This window comes from Nyctereutes procyonoides, unplaced genomic scaffold (genome assembly GCF_905146905.1).
Source record: "Nyctereutes procyonoides isolate TBG_1078 unplaced genomic scaffold, NYPRO_anot_genome, whole genome shotgun sequence".
Taxonomy (NCBI): domain Eukaryota; kingdom Metazoa; phylum Chordata; class Mammalia; order Carnivora; family Canidae; genus Nyctereutes; species Nyctereutes procyonoides.
The window spans coordinates 36,740,317-36,767,223 of NW_026575125.1; the positions used below are offsets into that span (position 1 = coordinate 36,740,317).

At 38.8% G+C, this 26,907-nt stretch overlaps 1 long non-coding RNA gene across 2 annotated transcripts; it reads left to right on the top strand.

Annotated features, from left to right (window-relative positions):
• The first annotated feature begins 8,995 nt into the window (after positions 1 to 8,995).
• Positions 8,996 to 26,405, top strand: LOC129517560 (uncharacterized). Of its 2 annotated transcripts, none has more exons than XR_008666076.1 (4): positions 8,996 to 9,532; positions 13,978 to 14,020; positions 16,022 to 16,180; positions 26,365 to 26,405. It is a non-coding gene; the product is annotated as an uncharacterized LOC129517560 (long non-coding RNA). The 2 variants fall into 2 exon arrangements; XR_008666075.1 differs by lacking the exon at positions 26,365 to 26,405 and adding an exon at positions 26,171 to 26,247.
• Positions 26,406 to 26,907: the final 502 nt, after the last annotated feature.

The following is a 26,907-nucleotide window of genomic DNA, read 5'->3' on the forward strand; positions in this document are numbered from 1 at the left end:
ACTTGCTCCTCAGAGCAGTGTCTGGCAGTGGTTGCCTCCCTCCTCATGGCAGCATCTTTCCAACAGTTCCTAGGTTCCAGCTCCCCTGGGGTTCCCTTAACACAATGTCTTTCCTTTGCCCCTTCTACTCTAGGGAAGCTAATGGCTTCTTGCTATTGTTTTCTGGAGTAGGCAAAATAATGGTCTCCCAAATATGTCCACATCCTAATCCTTGGAACCTGGGAGTATGTTACCTTCCATGGCAAGCAGAACTTTACAGATGGGATTGAAGTTATGAACCCTGAGATGAGAGATTATTTAATCTAATCACATGGGTCCTTGGATGCAGCTGTGTTCAGAAAGAGAGGAGACAATGGAAGCAGAGTCAGAGAGAGATTAGATGCTGCTGGCTTTAAAGATGGAGAAAGGGGGGCACCTGGGTGGCTTAGTGGTTGAGCGTCTGCCTTTGGCTGAGGTGGTGATCCCAGGGTTCTGGGATTGAGTCCCACATCGAGCTCCCCATGGGAAGCCTGCTTCTCCCTCTGCCTATGTCTCTGCCTTTCTGTGTCTCTCATGAATAAATAAATAAAATCTTAAAAAAAAAGATGGAGAAAGGCGTCCATGAGCCAGGGAATGTGGACAGCTTCTAGAGGCTGGAAAAGGCAAGGAAACAAAATCTTTGATGCCTCCAGATGCAATTCTGCCCTGCTGACACCTTGATTTTAGTCCATTGAGATTTTATGCCAGTCTTCTGACCTACAGAATTGTAAGGTAACAAATTTATGTTGTTTTTAGCCACGAAATCTGTGGTAATTTGTTATAGGAGCAATAGAAAACTAACATGACTTCCTACCTTTTTTTAATTGAAGAATAATCGACACACAATATTATATTAGGTTCAGGTGTACAACATAGTGATTTCACAATTATATACACTTCAGAATGCTCACCACAATAAGTCTAGTTACCATCTGTCAACATACAACGGTATTATAATATTATTGACTACCTTCCCTATGCTGTACTTTTCATCCCTGTGACTTATTTATTTTATAACTGGAAGTTTGTACCACCTAACCCCTTCATTTCTTTTGCCCATCCCCCTTTCCCCTCCCTTCTGGTAACCAAAAAATTTTTTTCTGTATTTATGAATCTGTTTCTGTTTTTCGTTTGATTGTTCATTTGCTTTGTTTTTTAGATTCCACATATAAATGAAATCATATGATATTTGTCTTCCTCTGTCTGACTTATTTCACTCAGCATAATGCCCTCCAAGTCCATCTAGGTGGTTGCAAATGGCAAGATTTCATTCTTTGTTTTTTACCTTCAACCTCCCCACACAGTAGTCCCTTTATTAACACCCCTTCAGTTAAAACATTTAGAGTGAAATCTGTGTTTTGCCCTTACAAATGTGCACTCTTGTCTTTCTCTTCCTTCCTTGCTTCAGCCATTCATCCTCCATGGGCACACTCATTCTCATCTCCCATTATCTCAAATGTTTAACACATGTCTTTATATATGGAGCTAACCCAAGAGATATGTGTGAATGTGTACATTTTGAATTGATATAAATTACCTTCGACTATACATAAAATATTTTCTTAGTTTTTACTTCTCCTCCAATGCTCTATTTTTCGGAATGATCCATGTGGTTGTCTGCCATCTAGCTTCTTTCTTTTGATTTCTGCACCCTTGAAACATGAGATGCAGTCATCAAAGTAATCCAGTGAAACCAGGAGGGGGCTGAAGGACCCTAAGAAGCAAGGAAGGTCCCCAATCTCAGACGGTGGGGTGGGAGCAGAAAGCCGGGAAATGGGAAGTGGAAGGAGGTAGAAAGAGGTGGAAGGCGAAGAGATGTGGCTGGAGAGATGTCCTTGGGAATCTTTTACATTTGTAAATGAGTGTGAAAGAGAGAATTCGTCAATAACAAGTACTTACTGGCATTTCCATTTGGTCCAGTCTCCTTAAATTTCTGTGTGTTTTATCGGCTTACCTTAGACATTTTTCTCTGATCCTAGGAAGTAAAGCAAAGCAAAGCCCAGTGTGTCTCAGCTAGGTCTTAAATTTTGATACTAACTATGACCTTATTTACTGTCCTGACACCTAAATATTCATCTCCTTTGTGTAAATTTATGGCCTTTTCAATTTGGAACTATATGTAGATTTAACTCATGCAAATGACTTCTTGTTTGACCCATGATAGTATTTCTTTCTAAATAATTATATTTTCTTCTTAGTGGAAATAGCTTTTTTTTTGCTTTTATTCCTGATTATAAAAGCAATTCATGATTATTATACAAGGGCATTATTTCAATAGAGAAAAGTATGATTACAATATAGAAAAGAATGAAGATATAAATGTTACCTATTATCTTATCATCTGATTTTAACATTTTTGGTATGTATTATTTCAGCCTTTTTTTCTCATTACTAATATTTTTCAGTAAATATTTATTATGCAATCTACTATGCCAGGTGCTGTGATACAATGGAGAGCAAAAAATAGACACAATTACTGCCCTCTGGACCTTGTAATCTAGTGAGAGAGAATTATATTTAATTATATGATTATTTAACTAATATCTGCAACAGTTGGGAAGCCTTTGCAGATGCATCAGCCAACTATTGACACAGTAATACTCCATAATAGGTCACCCCAAAACTCAGTGGCATACAGCAATAAGCACTTATTCTTATGATCACAGTTCTACAGGTCAACTAGGGCAGTGGTCAACTTAGATCTACTTTATATTTATTGATTCTAGTACTAGGCTGAAAGGGAAAGCAGGTACCTGGGGGATGCTTTTCTCATGGTGGATCACCGGAGAGAACAAGAACCATGGAGGCACATGTTGAGCCTTTGCTTTCTTCAGGTCTAGTAATAACCCATTGGTCAAAATAAGTCACGTGAACAAATCCAAAGTCAAAGGGCAGGAAAGATCACTTCCTACTATGAGGACATGGTGAGGGTGTGGATGTCGATGACAGAGAAGAATTGGGATTAGTCGTTCAACCTACTACATGTTACCCAACCAGAAGTATTATTTAAATTTTCTTCTCATGTTTACAAAGTGGCTGAAGCATTCTTAAGCATCTTATCGTGTTATGATGTCATCTAAAGACAGGCAGATATGAATCCTATCTTGTTCTTTCTCAGAAGGCCCACTTCCCATCTCTGTGTCCTTTTACTTCTCACTAACAAGGACTGCTTCCCATGACCATTCCTGACCTAATCACTGATGGGAGGAATAGAATTGCCATGATTGACCCATACTAAAAAACATCCACACCCTGGGGCTGAGGAATGACTTTTGAAGCACAGATGCTCAATATCTGAACAAAAGAGGGATTATGTTAACATGAATGGTGAGGTTAAACAGCAGTTAGGAAGACAGCCAACAGCATCTGCTTCAGTATCTTACTGAAGATTGTCGTAAGGGCTCCAAAGTATGAGAGATTACAAGAGGGAGCTTTGGTTTGGAGGTGGAACTCAGGGAAATGAGTATTAAGTTGAAATTTGAAGGATGAGTAAGAGTTATTTGTGCAAGGAGGACAAGTAAGATCATTTCAGGTGGAAAAGCATACATGAGAGTTCTATAGTAGAGTGAGCTTAGGGGTATGAAAGTCTTAGGAAATGTAGAGTGTGGGAGAAAGCATGATGAGAAACAAAGCTGTAGTGTATAAGAATCATACTATTCAGGGCCTTGCAGATCAAGTTAAAGCTTTTATTCTTTAGGCTAAGGGCAATGGAAAGCCATTAAAGAGTTTTAAGCAAGAAAGTGATGTAATCAGAATTGAGTTTAAAGGAAGGTCATACTAGCTACAGTGTAGAGACAAACGGAAGAGATGCAAGAATAGGGAGATCAGTTGGGAATTTATTACATAGTTCAGCTGTGAGTAGATAACAACTTGGCTAGAATGATAGTAGTAAAGATGAAAAGATGTGACTAAGTTTGAGAAATATTTAGGAGGCAGAGTTCATAAAACTTGATGAAGAATTAGATCTAGGGGTGGTGAAAATGAAGGTCTCATAGACTATTCTTAGATTTCAGAATTATATAGCTGGATCAATGTTCGTACCATTCATTGAGACAGGAACTATAAGAAGAGGTCCAGATTTGAGTAGGAAGACCACAAGTACAGATGGTGAGCTTGAGACGCCTTTGAGATATTGAAAAAGAAATGTTGGATTTAAAAAAAAAAGTTAAAGATTTTTATTTATTCATGAGCGACACTAAGAGAGAGGCAGAGACACAGAGGGAGAAGCAGGCTTCTTGCAGGGAGCCTGATGCAGTACTTGATCCCTAGACCCAAGATCATGCCCTGACCCAAAGATAGATGCTCAACCACTGAGCTACCCAGGCACCCCAGAAATGTTGGATTTATGAGTCTGAGATATTATGAGTTATCTACACACAAAAGGTAATCGATGCCAAAGACATTAATAAGGGAGAATAGAAAGTGGGAGGAGTGAAGGGTCTAGGAATCAGCCTTGAGGAATCCCAGCATTTACTGGGCTATGAGATGGCAAGGGAAGCTGAGAAAGACCAATCTTAGAGGTCAAAGAAAAACCCAAATGTAGAAAGAAGACCAAAAGCCAAAAGGACAAAGTATTTCCATAAAGAGGGAGTGGTGAAGAGAGACCGAACAAATTGAGTTGAATTTGGTAACACGGAGGTCATAGCTCATATAAGTAAATTAGCAAGCACTGTTTTGGTGAAGCGATCAGTGTGGATGGATTGGAGTGGGTTGAAGAGTAGAAGTTGAGAAATTGGAGATGTTGAGTAAAAGAAACCTTTCTCAAGAGTTTGGATTTGAAGGGGATAGAATACAGAATTAGGAAGTGCAAGTAAGGGAAGGTTGGGACAAATATGATTAAGAAAACTCAAAGGTGATGGCAAGTATCCAAGTGAGAGGAAGAGAGTTTTATATCCAGAGAGATAGATGGCATAAGAAAAACTAAGACGCTTCAGAAAACAGGAAGTAATAGGATCTACATATCTATATATATATCTATATATATATATATATCTTTATGTATTCATGTTGCTCAAACCTATATGTCTATATATCCTTTTTTCCCATGAACTATTGAAACAATACATAATTGGTTGCAAGGAATACAATGCCCCACCAACAGAGTATTAAACAATAAAGACATTTAATTAATGTGCATAATACACAGCTTGGAAGTTGACAGTTTCAGAGTTCTTTCAGTGGCTCACATATATCACCAAACACCTGGGCTTGGTTCTTTCTATATCTTCCATTCTGCCTCTTCAGTGTGTCAGTGATATGTCTTTTCATGGTCTCCAGGTGTCTGGCACAGCTCTAAATATCTCATCCTCATTCAACAGCATCCAGAGCAGAAAAGCAATTGAGGGAGATATGATTAACTAAAGAGCGCTCTATATCTGCCACTCTTTTTATTAGAAAGAAATCTTAACCTCAAGCCATCAACAGACTTACCCTATATCTCATTGGCCAGAACTAGGTCCCATGACTACCTCTAAACCAATTGCTAGCAAAGGGAAATGAGATTTCCATGACTGGCGTGGATCCATCCTTCTTCATTCCTGGGACTGGGCACATTGCCACCCAAAAACATCAGGGCAAGAAAGAATGTGGACTAAGTCTGAACTGAAACCTGAAAGAGTGGCTACCATCAAGAATATTTGCCTCAGTAGCTATATTAATTGGTTCATGTTTGTGTGTGTATGTGTAACAATAAAATGAGTTCATAATATTGAAAATCTGCATAATAGTGAATGATGAATAAAGTCAAAGTAAAATAATGTGCAGTCCCATTAATCCCCAAATAAACAAAGATAATTAACTTTTAGCATAGAAACTTCGAGAATTTTTCTTTTTTCTTTTTTTTTAAAGTATTTTTTTCCCTCTCTCAAAATTGGGATCACACTCTGTGTATGACATAATCTATTTTTTTCACATGAAGCATATTTTTTGAAATGAGATGTTAGAATTGTAAACTAGATCTTCCTAAATTGTGCATTTCTTTTATGTTTATGGTTGTTCCATATTCTAGCAGTATATGAGCATGCTCATTCCTACATATCCTTGAAACAGTTTATATATTAATCCTTGAAATCTTTGATAGTATCATGAGATAAAAGTGATGGATCAATGCAATTTATACTTTTTGTTTTAGGTGAAAAAAAATTCAATTAATACATTTACTATTTGAATTCTTTGTTCTTTTGCTTATTTTTCCTTATTCATTTGTGTGAATCCCTGTATATACTTAAGGACATTGATTCTTTGACATACATATTTCAATGTTTTTTTTTTCCTTCTGATGATTTGGGAGATATGCAGAAATACTTAATTTTTAAATAAATTCATGAGATCTTTCTCTTTTGGTTTCTGAGGCAGTACGCATAGATTTTAGTATCTGGGTCTTGGGATCAGACAGACTAGGACTTGAATCCTGGCTCTTTCCGTGATCTGACTGCAAAGACCCTTGAGAAAATGACTCAACTTTTTTTTATAAGTAGGCTCCGCACCCAGCTTGGAGCCCAAAGTAGGGCTCAATTTCACCACCCTGAGATCAAGAACTTAGCTGAACTCCAGAGTTGGATGCTTAACTGACTGAGCCACCCAGGCGCTCCCCCAAATGACTTAACTTTTCAGATACCTTGTTTCTCTACCTATAAAATGGAGATAATGTCTTCTTCAAAAGACCATTATGCAAAATATATGCAAATCATGTACAAAGAGTTATTAGTCCAGTGACTGGCACATTAATGATTGATACATTTTCATTATTGTTATAATAATTAATATTATGATTATGATTGTAAAGGATCTTCCCTGTCAAATTTTTTAAAAAGATTTTCTTTATTTATTCATGAGACATACAGAGAGAGAGAGAAGCAGAGACATGGGCAGAGGGAGAAGCAGGCTCCAGGCAGGGATCTTGATGTGGGACTCCATCCCGGGACTCCAGGATCACGCCCTGGGCTGAAGGCAGGCGTTAAACCACTGAACCACCCAGAGATCCCCTTCCCTGTCAAATTTTATTATACACATGGATTTTCTTGTCTTTAAATGCAAAAATGAAAACAAATCTTTATTTAAAACATAATGAGAACACCGAAACAGTTTCACATAAATTAAAATTTGAGTAATACAAATTCAAGGACTATTTTGGGGGATTTTGAAGTTTTATAGAAATATAACCTACTGGAAGTTTATTTCTTTTAAGCATAGGCTCTATTTAATGGTTGAGAGTTATTTTGTGGAGTTATTTATTCTTTATACAACCATTCCACTTTTCTCTATTTTCAGTGAATCAAATGAATTATTGACTATGGAAGAAGTCAAATAGATATTTTTCATATTCACGTTTGGTCTGATGGTGTTAATTAAAAGATAATTTTGAAGGGGCCCCTGGCTGGCTCAGTCTGTAGAGCATGTGACTCCTGATGTCGAGGTCATGAGTTTCAGCCCCATGTTGGCTGTAGAGATTACTTAAATAGAAAGTCTTAAAAAAAGGGTAATTATTATGGGGCAGCCCGGGTGGTTCAGCGGTTTAGCGCTCCCTTCAGCCCAGGGCCTGATCCTGGAGGCTCGGGATCGAGTCCCACATCAGGCTCCCTGCCTGGAGCCTGCTTCTCCCTCTGCCTGTGTCTCTGCCTCTCTCTCTCTCTCTCTCTCTCTCTCTCTGTGGTTCTCATGAATAAATAAATAAAATCTTTAAAAAAAGGTTAATTTTAAAGATTTCATGAACACATTAAGAAACTATAGTGCCCTTGTCAGTGTTTTCCTCCCATTTGAGTTAACATTCAGAGGGATGGCCATGTTCTTAAGGTAGATGACCACAAACTGAGTTACTGATCTTGTCATGGATGATGAAGAGTTATATATATATCCCATATATATATATATATATGTTTTTATTAATTTTAAAACATATTTTATTTATTTGATACAGAGAGAGAGAGTGTGCACAAGCAGGGGGAGGTGCGGAAGGAGAGAAAGAAGCAGACTCCTCACTGAGCAGGGAGCCTGATGTAGGGCTCAATCCCAGGACCTTGGGATCATGACCAGCCAAAGGCAGACACCCAACTGATCCAGCCACCCAGGTGCCCTATATATTTAATTCTGAAGTGCTGACTGGTGATGTGATGATAACAGAAATCATTGCTTTGAGAATGCTGACTATCTAACAAGTTCTTCTGCTGGATGAAGCTGTGGTTCATGGTGACACAGACAGGGTGGGAGTGTCCCAGAATCTTGTGTTCCTTAGACAGGAAGTGTGACATGGAGGTTAGAGCAGGGCTCCAGACTGCCTACATGTGCATTCCAGCTGTGCTGCTTAGTAGCTCTGTGACCTGAGGCAAGTTAACTAACTTTTCTGTACCTTGGTTTCTTTGTTTGTATGATCAGGATAAGAGTAATACCTAGGCACCTAAAGGTATTGTGAAGATGCCATGACTTAATAGTTTTCAAGCACTTAGAACAGTACCTGACATAGTGAGCAGTCAAGAAATATTATTTTTATGCTCCTGTCCTCTACTACACAACTTCTATCTCACCCTGTGGCATTTACCTTTAAATTCTAATATTGAATACAGCTATAGAAATACCTGGAATTTGTTGATTGTCTTTATGGAGAGGAAATCCCAGGATCTTTCAAGGTTTCATGCTTCAACCTGAATAGAGAAGCAGGATGCAGATGGAAGGTAAGGAGAGCATTTGCTCTGCATCAAGATGCAAGATGTCACTGCTAGTGCTTCTCTCTCTCTAATGAAGAAAGGCACTCTTTTATTTAGTATATTAAGTAAAATCTATTTCAGGCATTCATAAGATAACATTAAAATCCATTTATGATATCTGCGGGCTATTGTGTTATGCAGGTACCTGTTGGCATATTTCTTTGTATAACTGAATAATGAAGCACTCATTCAATTTGCAGACTAGCAGTACCGTGTATGTAGGGATTAGCTTAATGTTTCATCAGTGTTTGTTATGAAAAGGACAGATAATGGAAAGATTGCCCTGCTGTCTCATAGCAGAAGACTCTCCAGTGATAGCTGAATGAGGTACAAGCTCATTTGGAAATTCAGGTAATTTTCTTCTCCTTTCTTTTCTTTTTAAGATTTTTATTTATTTATTCGACAGAGAAAGAGAGAGAGAAAGAGCACAAGCAGCAGGAGAGGGAGAAGCAGACTCCTCAATGAACAGGGAGCCTGACTAAGGGCTCGATACCAGGACCCCGGGATCATGACCTGAGACAAAGGCAGATGCTTCACCAACTGAGCTACCCAGGCGCCATTTTCTCCTTTCTTACTTCCCCTTTCCATGAGAGTTTCTTCCATTTCTTTTGAGCTAACTATGGCAGAGAGGTGCAGGAAATTATCATTAACCATGGTATTAAAATTTCTGGCCTCAATTACAGTCTTTCAGAATTAAACAACAGCGCTTTAACTAGAGAACTATCTACAGAACCAGCCCCAAGAACATCAAGCACTGACACTGTTCCTGTTTTGAAGATGCTTTTAACACAGGGAAGGAAGTTGAAATCTTAAAGGTAATGCAGAATACTTGCTAATAACCTCAGTATTGAAGCAAGAGAAAAAAATTCAACAGCAGTCAGCCTTTCTTAAGGAAAATGCCAATTTCTTGGTGACTTGAAAAATAAATAAAGTTCAACCTTTCTTTTTTTCTCAATTCATTATACTCCAGGTAAAATTCTTTTAAAGACTCTAGCTACACAGTGCATTTAGAACCAGATTTAAAATAATAGCACCCTAGATTTGTGTAGATCAACCTGGTGTCTATGAGCACTCACCACTCGAGAAAATGTAGCCTCATTGGCAAAGGCAATGAGCACCAAGTGTCTCAGGGCCCCATTGTAGGTTTAGCGGTACTAATGTTCACCCTCATTCAAAGGCAATATGACCTTTTTTTAAAAAAAAATATTTTTATTTATTTATTCATGAGAGACACAGAGAGAGAGGCAGAGACACAGGCAGAGGGAGAAGTAGGCTCCATGCAGGGAGCCCAGTGTGGGACTCGATCCTGGGACTCCAGGATCATGCCCTGGGCCAAAGGCAGCCGCTCAACCACTGAGCCACCCACGCATCCCAATATGACCTTTTTTACTCAGATGTAAGGGGAAGGATGTGGCCTGGCTGTTCCTCCAAGTGGCCCCTTCAGCATGTGGCCTCTTCCTGAATGGAGAATGAATCCTATCCCAAAATGGTTGTGAGGGTGAAATGGATCAATCCATGTGTGAGCCTATTGTTCGCTGCTACCCGTGCTAACTTGTCTTATTCACATTCTTTTTTTATTGTAGTGAAATATACATGATGTAAAATTTTACCATTTTAACCATTCAATTTTTACCATTTTATGTGTGTCTTCCAGTGGTGTTGACTACATTCACATTTTTGTTTGCTTTTTTATTTTATAGATTCTATTTATTTATTTTCTTTGTAAGGGGGCCGGTAGGGGCAGAGGGAGAGGGAGAGAATCTCAAGCAGACTCTCTTCTGAGTGCAGAGCCTGATTCAAGGCTCAATCTCACAACCCTGAGATCATAACCTGAGCCAAAACCAAGGGTCAGATGCTTAACCCACTGTGCCACCCAGGCACCCCAACTACACTGACATTGTTGAGAAACCATCACCACTGCCCATCTCCATAACTTTTTCATCTCCCTAAAAGAAACTCCATACCCATTGAACAATAACTCCCCATTCTTCCCTCTCCCCAGCCCCTACCAACCACCATTTGGCTTTTAGTCTCTATAAATTTGCTTATTTTTAGGAACCTCATATAAATAGAATCCTACCATATTTGTCCTTTTGTGTCTAGCTTCTTTAATGGAGTATAATATTTTCAAGGTTCATCCACATTGTAACATGCATTAGAATTTCTTTCCTTTTTAAGGCTGAATTCTATTCCATTGCATGTGTGTACTGTATTTTGTTTATTCATTCACCTGTTCCTGGACATTTGGATTAAATTCTGAAAAGGTTGCATACAGATGACTGGGTCCTCTGGAGTAAAGCTCTCAATCTTGGTAGGTTGTATTTGCTTATAATTCTTCCTTCCTTCCCCACTATTATCATGGTCCACTATGAGTGCAGTATATTTCACCACCCCATTGATGTTGGGCTTTACCATGTGACTTGCTTTGGCCAAGGAAATATGTATGGAAGTTTCAGTGTGCCTTTCTGAACCAAGGCCTTAAGAGGTATTTCATATTTCTGTTGGCCATCTTGGGCTTTTGCCATTGTCATAAAAAAAAAAAAAAACACAATGCAAAACCATGACCTGTAAAATCACTGATCCCTTAAGTAGGAGACACATGGAATAGACCTGAACTAACTCACAGCCTGGAACTAAGGCCAGGCAATCCCAGCAAAGTCCCTCACGACTACAGATAATCCACAGACCTGTGAGTCAGAAATATAGGATTATTGTTTTAAGCCACTGAGTTTGGGATGCTTACATAGATTTATTTCAGCAATAGGTGACTAATGCAGGTCTTAGTGAGAGAAGTGGGAAGCTTCTCTCCCATAACTCCAGGGCTCACTGTAGGTTGTGGGTGGGTAGAAATCTCCCCAGGAAAATTTCTTCCTGCTCTTGACCCAGCTTGGGTCAACCTGACTCTTCTCTGCCCTCAGAGGCAAATGTGACACTTTGGGATGGATGGGTCCTGGAACCCCCAGTTCTTTCCTTGATGTTTTAATAAATGGAGTCCTGTCTGTTTTTTTTTCCCATTACTGAGGCTCTGGTGAAGAGGGTAATCAGCCTATTTAGATTTCAGGGCAGACCTTTTCATTGGCTTCCACTCCTCCAAGGGCTCTACTCCTCCACTTCTCCTGAGCTGAATATTCATCATATGTGAGGCTCTTTTCAGCTTTGTTCTGTATTCTCCATCCTTCAGCTCATGGTCTTCAGGTTTGTCTTTTCTTTAAAATGACATTGCCTTTAGGGCCACTATTAAGAGGTTGGTGGACCACCTGTATGGGTCAGCAGTTGAGTGTCTGCTTTCAGCTCAGGGTGTGATCCCAGGGTCCTGGGATCGAGTCCCACATTGGGCTCCCCACAGGGAGCCTGCTTCTCCTTTTGCCTATGTCTCTGCCTCTCTCTCTGCATATTTCATGAATAAATAAGTAAATAAAGATGTTGGTTGACCAAAGCCATCCAAAGTATCAACTAGGGGACATTTTGAGGTGATGTCTGGCAGAGGATAAAATTGCCTTCTATTGCTCCATGACTACTGCTTACATGGGCCTGGGTCATGACTCCCAATTATGTATTGAACAGGTAGACCAAACTCATTGCTTGGAAAACATTTCAGATTAAATAAACATAGGTAATTCCAAATATAAGCTTTGTAGTCTAGAGCTTATTTATTATTATTATTTTTGGGAAAAATGAGTTGCTAATCCTATTAGTTTAAAAATTTTACACACTTTCCTCATTCTTGCCCCAAGGTCTTTTCCTTCCTCCTCTTGCTATCTCTGCCAACTTTTCTAGTCCCATTGGCATGCAAATGTATTGTTCCTGAAATATTGGCCACCAGAGACATGAATTATGAATTGATTTGAACAGTTGATAGTATGGTATTGAAAACACCATCATATATACCGATAAAAATAGACACTGCTTATAACTAAAGAGTTCAGGGGCAAGGTTTGAGTTTTATTATAAATAAAACTTCCTTTGGGTTTTGCCTAAAAATTTTGATTGGCTCCCTTTAAATAAACTAAAAGACAATATTTTAGTGCTTTTGTTAAAAAAACAATCACTCTAATACTGTCTAAAAGAGAACTGAAAATATGCAAAATTTTCCATAGGAGTTAGGAAGCCTATCCCTGAAAGTTTTGCTTTACTCTGGGTTCTGATGACTTTATCTGGTAACATTAGGTTGACTGACATTGTGTTTTTAGAGATTGCCTGTCTGTGTTGTGTTAAGGGTGAAATAAGTTCAACATTAGTATCCATTTTTCTTGAGACAAGGGAGAGAAAAGAAAGTGACATCACCTTTTGGTGACATCATGCAAAAATCAACTTTCATTTTGAATTGGTTCTTGAAAAAGCCTGCCTTCACTTAGAAGAATCTTAGAAAAAAAAAAAAACTATGAGTAACATTGTATAAAAAGCAAGTTGAGAAATTCAGGACCAGAATATGGTGTTACTCAATGTGCAAATGTGGTTTGTTTAAAGGACTCTGTTGTTTAGGACACACACACACACACACACACACACTATTGCACTGCAAAGTGTATGTTGCCTTTAGTATTTTGCAGCTTCTGACAGTTGATGCCTCAATTTTATAGGAACTTCCAAGGGCTTAGTTTGGGGTAAATAATATTCATTTAGTGCATTAATCTTACATTCTAAAAAAATGCCATTTTGTTTCCTAGGGACAAGACTGTCAAATCAAATTTACTCATGGACCAATCTCCCTTCAATCTCCCTGGTGGGCTAAAGACCCTAAAACTGAAACAATACAAAAAAACACGCCAACTGAGCAAAGCTGTTTACAATGAGGTTGTGTCATTGAATGATGACCTTCTGCAGGTTAAAGCTGGCCCACAGGCTCAATGTTTGACATTTATACTCTAGAATATTTCAGGTTTACTTCCAATAATCAAGGTAACGCTGTTCCTAGGCTTTTAGACATGGAAGGGATTTTGAGAGCCCATTTATTGACAATGTAGAATAATCCTTTTCTTTGCATTGGGAACTTTTGTATATTTGCGATACAGAGGACAATACGGATCTTGTTTGACAACACTTTTGGAGAAAAAGCAAAAAGAAATGTTTAAAGTGGAGCATAAGAAATTTAAGGTGGATATGAAGAAGTTGCTGATAGAACAAGCAAAACACATGAGAAACAGCTACCAGTGTTGGCTCGCGAATCTCTCTCATTTTATGGTTGCCTATTTGTGCATGCAGTTTGTTAATGCATATTATGTAATCATAATTTTTGCATTTTCTTTTTCTGTTTATTCAGATTAAGCCAATTCATGGTGATGTAGACTGAAGCGGGCATAATGGTGAGCAAAAAGTTAATCTGGGTGAATGTAACTTGATCCAATGATTGGACCTGGCCCTTAGCCTTGTCAGACATAGTTCTAACACAAGGGAGTTGATTAAAAATAAACCACAAGAGACCAATATGTAAATGGAATGCCAACATATTACATTCCAGTGGGAAATATTCTCCTGGCGTGAGCAGAATGATCCTATCCTCCACCCAAGATACTCACCACCTAGAATCTGAACCAAATGTAGTGGGAAATGTTGGCTGTCATCTTGATATCCACCCTCTCCTTTTCCATTCCTAAATAAATCTCTTTTATCCAGGTGTCATTGGCTCCCACACATAGCCCCTATGCCTCAGGGGGAGCTGGTTGAGACCAGATCTTGGGGTTCTGATTAGTCTAATCTTGTTCTTTCTGCCCTAGTTTGCAGATAGTCTGGCCCAAATCAATTTAGTTCAATGAGAAACAAAAAGAACTTTTCTGAGACTTTTTGGAAATGCAAGTGTCTTGTTAAGAAGCCTAGCTACAGGAAGCCAGCCTCTTGTTGTATATAAATGAGCAGACATTTAGCCTTAGTTGCTATAGGGGGCACCCCAAAGACATGAAGTGAATTGGCCTTTAGGATGAAGCTGACAGAGTTGGTGTCAAAATGGAAAGATGGAATTAATCTGTGTCATTGGTGAACTCCTTGGTCAGTTAACCTTAAAGCCTCTTCTACAGCTGGAACTTAGTTTTGGTTGCCAATATACTTAATCATTGTTACAGATAGTTTGGCTTAAGTTTTCAATTTTATGCAGCTTAAAAACCCTAACAGTTACAGAGCTTGTTACTAGAAGTGGGCTCCATCAAGAAACAAATTCTAAAAAGAAAAGAAAAGAAAAGAAACAAATTGTAAGCTATGGAATTGGCTGAGTGGAAGAGGTAAGTCAGAAGGAAGCTTGAGGTTTTTTTTTTTTCTATCATTGACATGCCAGAGAAACATTTGTCATTTTCTAATTAAATAACACACCTTCCAGATCTGTAGCATGAAAGGATTTGGTAGAAAAATTTCAGGGAATTGATTACTTCTTGCATCTTCCAATAAGATTTTAGAAGAATAAAATAAGACTCCGTGCTCAACTCAGATGTTGCCATTGGAAGAAAACGAGGTTTCTTTTAGAGAGAAACACAGTGAGATGCTAGATTGGTTGACTCAGGAACTCCCTTCTCAACCCACAGTTGGGGCAACTGCCAAGAAGTGCCCGCTTATCCCAGCAGAGCCATAGGCAACTCACAGCATGAAATAAATACATACAATTTTGTTGTGTTTGGGGCTTGTGTGTTACACAGAATTATTCTAGTAATAGCTGACTAATATAGTGGGAATAAGAGATGAAGGAGAAGAAGCAGTTACTTAGATTCTGAAAAAGATACAGATTACCCCCACATTACTTTTGAGAATAGATGCAGCCCAAACATATTGGGGCTGTGGTGAGAGGAAGTAAGTTTGAGTTTTTAGGGAGCATTTTCCATTTTTATGAGAAAGAGGAGCTAAAATTGCCTTGGAGTCACCCATCAAGTTCTTTAGATATCCATTTGGATGACCAAACAATGAAATGGATTGCAGTGGAAGCAGGAGAGGAGAGAAATGGGAGGCCTCTGAGCTGTCTCTGTCTTTGCTAACGGTGCCAACAACCAGAAGAAGGAGGGGTTGTCTTTAGAAATGACATATGGCTAGGTAGGTTTTGAAAAATTAAAAATGGAAAAAAGAATTTCTAGCCTTTCCAGCTTATTAAGGCATAAAAACAAGAACCAATTTGCAAAGATGTGGGCAGTAGCAGAATGGATAGTGGAGGCTGATTAGGTATGTTTGCTCAGGGCAACTCATTAAAAGCACTCGACTACAGCACTGAAACTGCTATAATTTCCACTGCCTCCCACCATTACCACTCTCTCAGCTTCAGAGGGAAAGTCAGTTTATTCTTCAAAAAGGCCCACTCCTGAAGTGTGTCATTCCCTTTTCTTGCTTTGTAGAAACACACCGGGATCATTCAACTGCTATTGGATGGGGTGCATAGCAATGCCTCTCTTTAGCATTGAAGCAGCAGATTACAGGTTGACATTGCACTTCTACCCCTGATACTTCTCGGCCTTCATCTCTCTTCTAGTCAACAACATACCATTACAGATGAGGTAAGACACCATGTGCTCATTCTTTGTGTGCATTTAAAATGTGGATTCAGCAAGTTCATCTCTTCTCTTTGCTTTGACAATGAGGAAGAGAAGACTGCTTTGATCTTCAAAAATTATGACTGTAAATAATGCCTATTCAAATATTGGCTCAAGATTAAAACAGTGATTGCTTTTGAGTAGCTTTTAGACTCTTTCATTTCCAAAGCCCCCTTTCTTCTGTCTTTGGATGTGTTAGATGCTGACCAAGTTCAAATTTCCACATTGTATCTATGTATCTGAAGTGTATTTGATCACAAATGCTGGGTAAATATTTTAGGTTTTAGGTTTTTTGCTTATCATGAAAGTAATGCACGCTTATTATAAAGGTGTACTGTACACAGAAAAAGTGTAAATAAGGAAAAATTAAAAATCGGTAAACATACCACTCAGAAATACTGCTAGCATCTATATCTATATAGTTTTATAAATATGTGTATATGTAAATCTTATATATGTATATAAATTTTTGATGTAAATTATTCATTATATTAGCTATACAGTTTTGAATTTTCCTTTTTTACATTAGCTATCATCCCGTGAACTAGATGGTGCTCCATTCAGTGTGTCTGTTGCATTCATGGTGAGATTTATAATTTTTGCTATGGGTGTTTTGTGTAAAGAGCTTTTTTGTAGCCCAGGATTTTCACTCTGGCTTCCTACTGTGTGGAGACATGCTCTCTGATATGTGTGAATGAGGATCTTGCATTTGCTACTCTTGCCAGAGAGAATGACAAGTCCAGTACCGCAGTTTTAGGTTTAGCTCCAACATTGATATGTCTTTGGCCATAATCTTAAATGCTAGGTAGTCAGGCTTCCAACATGATTTAATCCCATGCCATCATGTGCAGAACATGGTGCTAATTGTTTTACAGCTTTTGGTGGATGTAGAAAGACACAGCCCTCAAGTGACCAGCAGTTCATAAAACAGTTGCTGAGAACAGAATGGGTTATGGTGGCATCTGGCACTGGTTGGTTTTGGGGTGAGATGAATAGAGGAGAGTGGCCAAACTCTAGGGTTCATCCTTAGAGCAAGAAATGCTGCACTCACAGGCACAGAGGCCAGAAAGGTCTTTACAAATGTAAGGAATGTCAAGCAGTTTCGCTTGGCAACAGCAGAGGAGCCATGCAGGAGAGAACAGACTGGAGGCTGATTTGTTTGGAGGGCGTGGAGACAGAGCAGACAACCCTGACTTGACAACACAGTTGGGAAGGATCCCCAGTAGGTTTCTCAGCAGGGGAGTGACATAAAGATGAGGACATTCAAAGCAGATTATTTTATTGCCTGGGTGGATCTACAGCTCCCATTATCCAGTGGGATCATTCTCAGAGCATGCTTGCTAGGTTTCTGCCCTGTCGGAGTCTGGCCATTGAAGTTGTGTGCAGCTTGTGCAACCAGGATCACATCCTGTCCCACTGGGAAGGTCCAAAGTGGGCCAATTCTGGCCCCTTGAAACAATGAGTTCTCACTGCTGTCTGTGTACAGAACTAAAAAGAGTAATTTATTGGCATTGTGGGTAATTTTCAGAGACTGCCAACGGAATGTATTAAACTAACTGGATTGTAGGAAAGGACAAGGGGGATTCTTTTCCAATTACAAACCCAACTTGAGAGGGAGCACCTGTCTCACTTTACTCTCTAAAACTAGCATAAATTTTTACCGTACACAATTCATGCTCCTGCTCCCATACATTTCTGGTGGGATGCTCCTGTGAAGGAGAGCTTGTTCATTTCTAACAAAATTTACATATGCATTTACTCTTTGAATTATTAATCTCACTTCTACAAATCTGTCCCAAAGATAGAATGGCAAAAACCATAGGAAGACATATCCCAGGTTATTCATTGCAATGCATTGCAGCAAAGGTTGGAAACAACCTACATTCCATCAATGGGAGATTGAAAAGTTGTCATACATCTATGCAAAGGAGTACTATGTGGCTATAAAAAGGAAAGAGTTATATTGCTATGCATTGCTGGGAGTAGTGTCCAGCACATATTATTACGTGGAAAAAAGCAAAGTGGAGTAAACTGTATATGTCTATTTAAGAAAGGGGTTTGACAGTGTATGTTCTCATTCATTTGGGAAATATGAATAATAGTGAAAGGGAATATAAGGGAAGGGAGAAGAAGTGTGTGGGAAATATCAGAAAGGGAGACAGAACATAAAGACTCCTAACTCTGGGAAACGAACTAGGGGTGGTGGAAGGGGAGGAGGGCGGGGGGTGGGAGTGAATGGGTGACAGGCACTGAGGGGACACTTGACGGGATGAGCACTGGGTGTTATTCTGTATGTTGGTAAATTGAACACCAATAAAAATTAATTTATTAAAAAAAAGAAAGGGGTTTGAATATATATGATTCATATATATCATACATATATTTACTTTTATAAAAAGGAAGGATAAGCCTAAAGCTAAACATTTTAAGAAAGAGGTTACCAATGGGGAAGGAGTCAGGAAATAAGGAAACAAGAAGAAAGGGAAGGGATCGAAGTGGGACTTCAGGGCAGCCTGGGTGGCTCGGTGGTTTAGCACCGCCTTCGGCCCAGGGCCTGATCCTGGAGACCCGGGACCAAGTCCCGCATCAGGCTCCCTGCTTCTCCCTCTGCCTGTGTCTCTACCTCTCTCTCTGTGTGTGTGTCTCTCATGAATAAATAAATAAAATTAAAAAAAGAAGTGGGACTTCTCTGAATATACCTTGTTTTGTAGATTTGAATTTGGAAACACATAATTATTTTATGCAATTATAATACAAAATTAAATTTAAAAAGCAATCCCTAACAAAAAAAGAAACCAATGGGGAGCATCAGAAACAAACTATGTAACAAGTTTTTGGATAACTATAGAGAGGAACTGTTCTGTGTGATTGCAATTAAACACAGTAATTTGACTTGACTTCCTAGACAGATCTATGCAAAGGTCAGAAAGAACTGTAAAAAGATCTCAGCCATGTTGGTGGTATAATTTTGACGTTGCTGCATGTGAGTGTGGGATAAAGTAAATGAATATTTCTGTTGGTGGTGTTTGGAATCAGTATTTTTTAAAAAGATTTTACTTATTTATTAGTGAGAAGGAGAGAGAGACAGAGAGAGACAGAGACACAGGCAGAGGGAGAAGCAGGCTCCCTGTAGGGAGCCCGATGTGGGACTCCATCCCGGGTCTCCAGGATCATGCCCTGGGCTGAAGATGGTGCTAAACCACTGAGCCACCCAGGATGCCCATGGAATAGTATTTCTGACATGAAAAGGAGATACAAACATAGTATGGATGAGATTAAGTAAAAACTTTGTATTTTTGAATTTGAAATGGAAATATTAGTATAATCTCATGTTGTTTTTATCTTTAAAATATATTTTCTAATTTTGAATACTGAAAAGATCTAAAAACAATGACCAGCCCATTAGTGATGAACATCCTTGGTGTCCAGGTTATGGTCTTGAGGTGCCATCTTCCATTAATAGAAACTGGGCTCCTGGGAAAAATAGCGGATACCAGAACTGTGGTAGGAAATGTACATGATAAGCCCAGTACATCCTGTTATTCTAGGAATCAAGGAACCTTTCAATGACCATTGTGGGCTTCTTGAAAGGACACAAAAGCCACTTGATGAGGGACAATGTGATCATCAATAAAAATTACAGTTGCGATAGATCAAAACATTTATGTGTTTAATCCATGTGATCATTCTGACTCAAAAAAAATAAAGGTCACTTTGTCACTTTTGGATCTTGTTTGGATATATTAGAGACACAACAGGTATTTTGAAAACCAGAACATAATGAGGAAAAAGTCCTGCTTTTGTCTTCTCTTCTCTACACGAGAGGCACTTTGTGATAATCAAACCATTGATAAGAGCAAATTCTTCCTCAGAGAAGCATATTAGCTAGTAATTGAAGGGGGAATGATAGAATTATAACACTACTATTTTGCAACCTCTAATGAAATACTGACAGTGATCATTAATGACTACTAACAATGCAAAAAGAGAGAACACCAGCCTTTTCTGGCCTTCTAATGGATGATCACAACACCACCTATTAGGAATTGTTGCCAAAGAATTGAAACTGAATATCATCAAGACTTCAGTTTTAATTACCAATTTACAGGAAATACAGGGGACAGAAGAACATTTGCAGGAAATATTGGGGACAGGAAATCAACATCATGAGATACAATGAGCAAAATCTAGACTGTGGAAATTAATATGGGATCCATGACTTAGTAATTCAACAGAAAAATTGCAAGAAAGAAAGACTGGAGAACTAAAAGATTTAAAAGTTGTAAACCAATTACTTCATATAGATCTCATTTGGGTTCTGGTTCCATTAATGTATTGCAAAAATACAGATATGAGACAACCAGAGAAATTTGAATATTGACTGTATGAGGATATTAAGAAATTATTGTTAATTTTCACACATGATATTGGCATTATCTTTTCTTCAGTTAAACACTGAGATATTTGCAGATGGCAGGATAAAAAAGTCTTGAGTGTGCCTGGGTGGTTTAGTCGGTTAAATGTCTAACTCTTGGTTTAGGCTCAGGTCATGGTCTCATGCATCATGAGATCAAGGCCCACATCAGGCTCTGCACTCAGAGTCTGCTTGAGATTCTCTGCCTCTCCCTCTGCCCCTCCCCTCCACTCACATACTTGCTCACTTTTTCTCTCTCAAAAATAAATAAATAAATCTTCCCCCCAAATCTTGGATTTGTTTCGGTATAAGAGAATACCATGTGGGGCACCTCAGTGGTTCAGTTGGTTAAGCTACTGCCTTAGGCTCAGGTCATGATCCTGGAGTCCCAGGATAGAGCCCCTCATCAAAGTCCATGCTCAGCATGTAGTCTCCTTCTCCCTCTGCCCCTCACCTCCTTTGTACTCTCTCATGTGTTTTCTCTCTCAAATAAACAAATAAAATCTTTTAAGAAAAAGAGAGTATCATGAAATGGAGAGGACAGTGAGGGAGGCAGGGAATGAAACAAGATAGACCATGGCTTATTTTTTAAAAATTTTTTTATTGGAGTTCAATTTGCCAACATATAGCATAACACCCAGTGCTCATCCCGTCAAGTGCCCCCGTTAGTGCCCATCACCCAGTCACCCCAAACCCCTGCCCTTGTTCATTTCCCAGAGTTAAGTGTCTCTCATGCGTTGTCACCCTCAGTGATATTTTCACTCATATTCTCTCCTTTACCTTTATTCCGTTTCACTAATTTGTATATTCCCCAAATGAATGAGACCATATAATGTTTGTCCTTTTCCAATTGACTTATTTCACTCAGCATAATACCCTCTAGGTCCATCCTTATTGAAGCAAATGGTTGATATTTGTTGTTTCTAATGGCTGAGTAATATTCCATTGTATACGTAGACCACATCTTCTTTATCCATTCATCTTTTGATGGACACCAAGGCTCCTTCCACAGTTTGGCTATTGTGGACATTGCTGCTAGAAACATCGGGCTGCAGTTGTCTCAGCGTTTCACTGCATCTGTATCTTTGGGGTAAATCCCCAGCAGTGCAATTGCTGGGTCGTAGAACAGATCTATTTTAAACTCTCTGAGGAACCTCCACACAATTTTCCAGAGTGGCTATAACAGTTCACATTCCCACCAACAGTGCAAGATGGTTCCCCTTTCTCCACATCCTCTCCAACATTTGTTGTTTCCTGTGTTGTTAATTTTCCCCATTCTCACTGGTGTGAGGTGGTATCTCATTGTACTTTTGATTTCTATTTCCCTGGTGGCCAGTGATGCAGAACATTTTCTCATGTACTTGTTGGCCATGTGTATGTCTTCCTCTGTGAGATTTCTGTTCATGTCTTTTGCCCATTTCATAATTGGATTGTTTGTTTCTTTGGTGTTGAGTTTAATAAGTTCTTTATAGATTTTGGAAACTAGCCCTTATCTGATACGTCATTTGCAAATATCTTCTCCCATTCTGTAGGTTGTCTTTGAGTTTTGTTGACTGTATCCTTTGCTGTGCAAAAGCTTCTTATCTGGATGAAGTCCCAATAGTTCATTTTTGCTTTTGTTTCTTTTGCCTTCGTGGATGTATCTTGCAAGAAGTTACTGTGGCCGAGTTCAAAAAGGGTGTTGCCTGTGTTCTCCTCTAGAATTTTGATGGAATATTGTCTCACATTTAGATCTTTCATCCATTTTGAGTTTATCTTTGTGTCTGGTGTAAGAGAGTGGTCTAGTTTCATTCTTCTGCATGTGGATGTCCAATTGTCCCAGCAACATTTATTGAAGAGACTGTCTTTCTTCCAATGGATAGTCTTTCCTCCTTTATTGAATATTAGTTGACCATAAAGTTGAGGGTCCACTTCTGGGTTCTCTATTCTGTTCCATTGATCTATGTGTCTGTTTTTGTGCCAGTACGACACTGTCTTGGTGATCACAGCTTTGTAGTATAACTTTAAATCTGGCATTGTGATGGCCCTGGGTCTGGTTTTTCTTTTTTAAATATTCCTGTGGCTATTCAGGGTCTTTTCTGATTCCACACAAATCTTAAGATGATTTGTTCCAACTCTCTGAAGAAAGTCCATGGTAGGGGATCCCTGGGTGGCTCAGGGGTTTAGCGCCTGCCTTTGGCCCAGGGTGTGATCCTGGAGTCCCGGGATCCAGTCCGCGACGGGCTCCCGGCATGGAGCCTGCTTCTCCCTCCTCCTGTGTCTCTGCTTCCTCTCTCTCTCTCTCTGTGTCTATCAAAAATAAATAAATAAATAAATAATAAATAATAAATAAATAAATAAATCTTAAAAAAAAAAAGAAAGTCCATGGTATTTTGATAGAGATTGCATTAAATGTGTAAATTGCCCTGGGTAACATTGACATTTTCATACTATTAATTCTTCCAATCCGTGAGCATGGAATATTTTTCCATCTCTTTGTGTCTTCCTCAATTTCTCTCAGAAGTCTTCTGTAGTTTTTAGGGTATAGATCCTTTACCTCTTTGGTTAGGTTTATTCCTAGGTATCTTATGCTTTTGGGTGCAATTGTAAATGGGATTGACTCCTTAATTTCTCTTTCTTCAGTCTCATTGTTAGTGTATAGAAATGCCACTGATTTCTGGGCATTGGTTTTGTATCCTGCCACACTGCCGAATTGCTGTATGAGTTCTAGCAATCTTGGGGTGGAGGCTTTTGGGTTTTCTATGTAGAGTATCATGTCATCGGCAAAGAGGGAGAGATTGACTTCTTCGTTGCCAATTTGAATGCCTTTTATTTCTTTTTGTTGCCTGATTGCTGAGGCGAGGACTTCTAGTACTATGTTGAATAGAGGTGGTGAGGGTGGACATCCCTGTCGTGTTCCTGATCTTAGGGGAAAGGCTCCCAGTGCTTCCCATTGAGAATGATATTTGCTGTGGGATTTTCGTAGATGGCTTTTAAGATGTTGAGGAAAGTTCCCTCTATCCCTACACTCTGAAGAGTTTTGATCAGGAATGGATGCTGTATTTTGTCAAATGCTTTCTCTGCATCTAATGAGAGGATCATATGGTTCTTGTTTTTTCTCTTGCTGATATGATCAATCACGTTGATTGCTTTACAAATGTTGAACCAGGGATTCCTGGGTGGCGCAGCGGTTTGGCGCCTGCCTTTGGCCCAGGGCGCGATCCTGGAGACCCGGGATCGAATCCCACATCGGGCTCCCGGTGCATGGAGCCTGCTTCATCCCTCTGCCTCTCTCTCTCTCTCTCTCTCTCTCTCTCTCTCTGTGTGTGACTATCATATCATAAATAAAAAAAAATGTTGAACCAGCCTTGCATCCTGGGGATAAATCCCACTTGGTCATGGTGAATAATCTTCTTAATGTATTGTTGGATCCTATTGGCCAGTATGTTGTTGAGAATTTTTGCATCTGTGTTCATCAGGGATATTGGTCTATAATTATCCTTTTTGGTGGGGTCTTTGTCTGGTTTTGGAATTAAGGTGATGCTGGCCTCATAGAACGAGTTTGGAAATACTCCATCTCTTTCTATCTTTCCAAACAGCTTTAGTAGAATATGTATGGTTTCTTCTTTAAACGTTTGATAGAATTCTTCTGGGATGTCATCTGGCCCTGGACTTTTGTGTCTTGGGAGGTTTTTGATGACTGCTTCAATTTCCTCCCTGGTTATCGGCCTGTTCAGGTTTTCTATTTCTTCCTGTTCCAGTTTTGGTAGTTTGTGGTTTTCCAGAAATGTGTCCATTTCTTCTAGATTGCCTAATTTATTGGCGTATAGCTGCTCATAATACGTTTTTAAAATCGTTTGTATTTCCTTGGTATTGGTGGTGATCTCTCCTTATTCAAGATTTTATTAATTTGAGTCTTTTCTTTTTAATAAGGCTGGCTAATGGTTTATTTATCTTATTAATTCTTTCAAAGAACCAACTCCTGGTTTTGTTGATCTGTTCTACAGTTCTTCTGGTCTCTATTTCATTGAGTTCTGCTCCAATCTTTATTAATTCTCTTCTTCTTCTGGGTCCAGGATCTATTTGCTGTTTTTTCTCCAGCTCCTTTAGGTGCAAGGTTAGCTTTTATATTTGAGTTCTTTCCAGTTTTTTGATGGATGCTTGTATTGCAATCTATTTCCCCCTCAGGATTGCTTTTGCTGTATCCCAAAGATTTTGAACGGTTGTATCTTCATTTTCATTTGTTCCCATGAATCTTTTTAATTCTTCTCTAATTTCCTGGTTGACCCTCTCATCTTTTAGGAGGATGATCCTTAACCTCCACGTGTTTGAAATCCTTCCAAACTTCTTCTTGTAATTTAGTTCTAGTTTCAAAGCATTGTGGTCTGAACATATGAAAGGGACGATCCCAATCTTTTGGTAGCAGTTGAGACCTGATTTGTGACCCAGTATGTGGTCTATTCTGGAGAAAGTTCCATGTGCACTTGAGAAGAATGTGTATTCAGTTGCGTTTGATCATAAAGTTCTGTTGGTTATTAATCGATTGATATACTTGGCAGTTCCCACATTAGGGGCATAAATATTCATGATTGTTAGGTCCTCTTGTTGGATACATCCTTTAAGTATGATATAGTGTCCCTCTTCATCTCTCACTACAGACTTTGGGATAAACTTTAATTTATCTGATATGAGGATGGCTACACCTGCTTTCTTTTGAGGACCATTTGAATAGTAAATGGTTCTCCAACCTTTGATTTTCAGGCTGTAGGTGTCCTTATGTCTAAAATGAGTCTCTTGTAGACAGCAAATAGATGTAGACCATGACTTATTAATTCAAGTTTGGTGATGTGATGACTACAGGTGTCATGGAATCACAATAAGCAGGTTTAATTATCTCAAGCAAATATAAAAAAACAGGACACATAGGCAAAAAGCACTGTCTGCATTTCTTCAGAGTTTGCCAATCTGCTTCAAAGTTCACTAGTAATCTTTAAGGATTCTAAGACTCTTATGATATCAAAAATACAGTTTATTTCATTTTTTGGCTCTATTAGAATAATCAATCAGAACTGAGAACTTCCATAAAATATTTGAATTTTACCTCAGTATTTAGTGTTGAATTAGACAATCCTGAATGTATGGACTTGCTACTAAAGGTGACATTTCTAATTGCAATATTTATGCATAAGTCATCTCTAATATTGGAGTACACTGTTGACAGTAGTCTAGGTTTTAGGTAGGTATATCTCCTGCAGACTGTGTTCTTTATTTCTTGGTAAGACTTGCTGGGTGTTAGCACAAACACTGCTCATTTGTTATCTTTTACTAAGCAAAACTTTTCTTTACAGACAGCACAAAAGTCTGCTCTTATCCCTGACCTTCCTGGGACCTTTGTCCCCATCAGCAATCTTTTCCTTGACTGCCTTACTGTCATCTCAGAAAGAATCTACCAATCCCCTTATTTCTTCTGAAGTGCTTCTCTCTTGACAAAGCCTAGCACTTGACGACCTCAGTCCCAGGAAATATTCTTTGTGTTTGTCTTTCTTTGCCTATGACTGCAGGTCATCTGGGGGAACTGTTTACAGTTTCAGATATCACCAGGCACTACTGAAAAGGAAGAAAACTAAAACTCTCTTTCCTTTGAACTCTGTGGAGATATAGATATTTTAAACTCTGGAAGACAGGAAAGGTGAGCCTCACTGAAACCTTTTACCTTCATTGTCATAGTGGTTTCTACTTTTCATTCTTCTTTCAGGGTGGCTGTTGAATTGATTTAAATAGTGTCCAATTCGAGTATAATTTATGGTAAGTAGCGTCTGACTTATTTTTAGAATTTTATTAAATAGATGAGTAAAAATCACCAGAGCTTACTTGAGAGTTAGTTTTTAATTCAATTTGATAATTTGTGCAACTAATAGATAAATCTATGCCGCCTTCCAAACAGAGATTAATTGAATTAATTTTGATAACCTTGTTCTTCAGACTTCTTTGTTATGTGCAAGCACAGTAATAATAGACATTAATAATACCTTGGATTTGTAAAGCATTGCAATATTCAAACTATCTACATTGATGTTATCTCATTTTAGAAGGGGGCAAAGTGAATATTTGAGAAATTAAGAAATTTTGATCCAAAGATGTCAGAAGACTTACAAAGCTAGTAACAGCCCAGAGTCAAGGAATGCTCTCTCTACATCTCCCTTCCCACTTCAACCCTCACAAAGAAAAGCAGTATGTAGGCTTGATCTCTACTTCTTAAAGAATCAGCTTTTGGTATTATTGGTTTTATTTATTTATT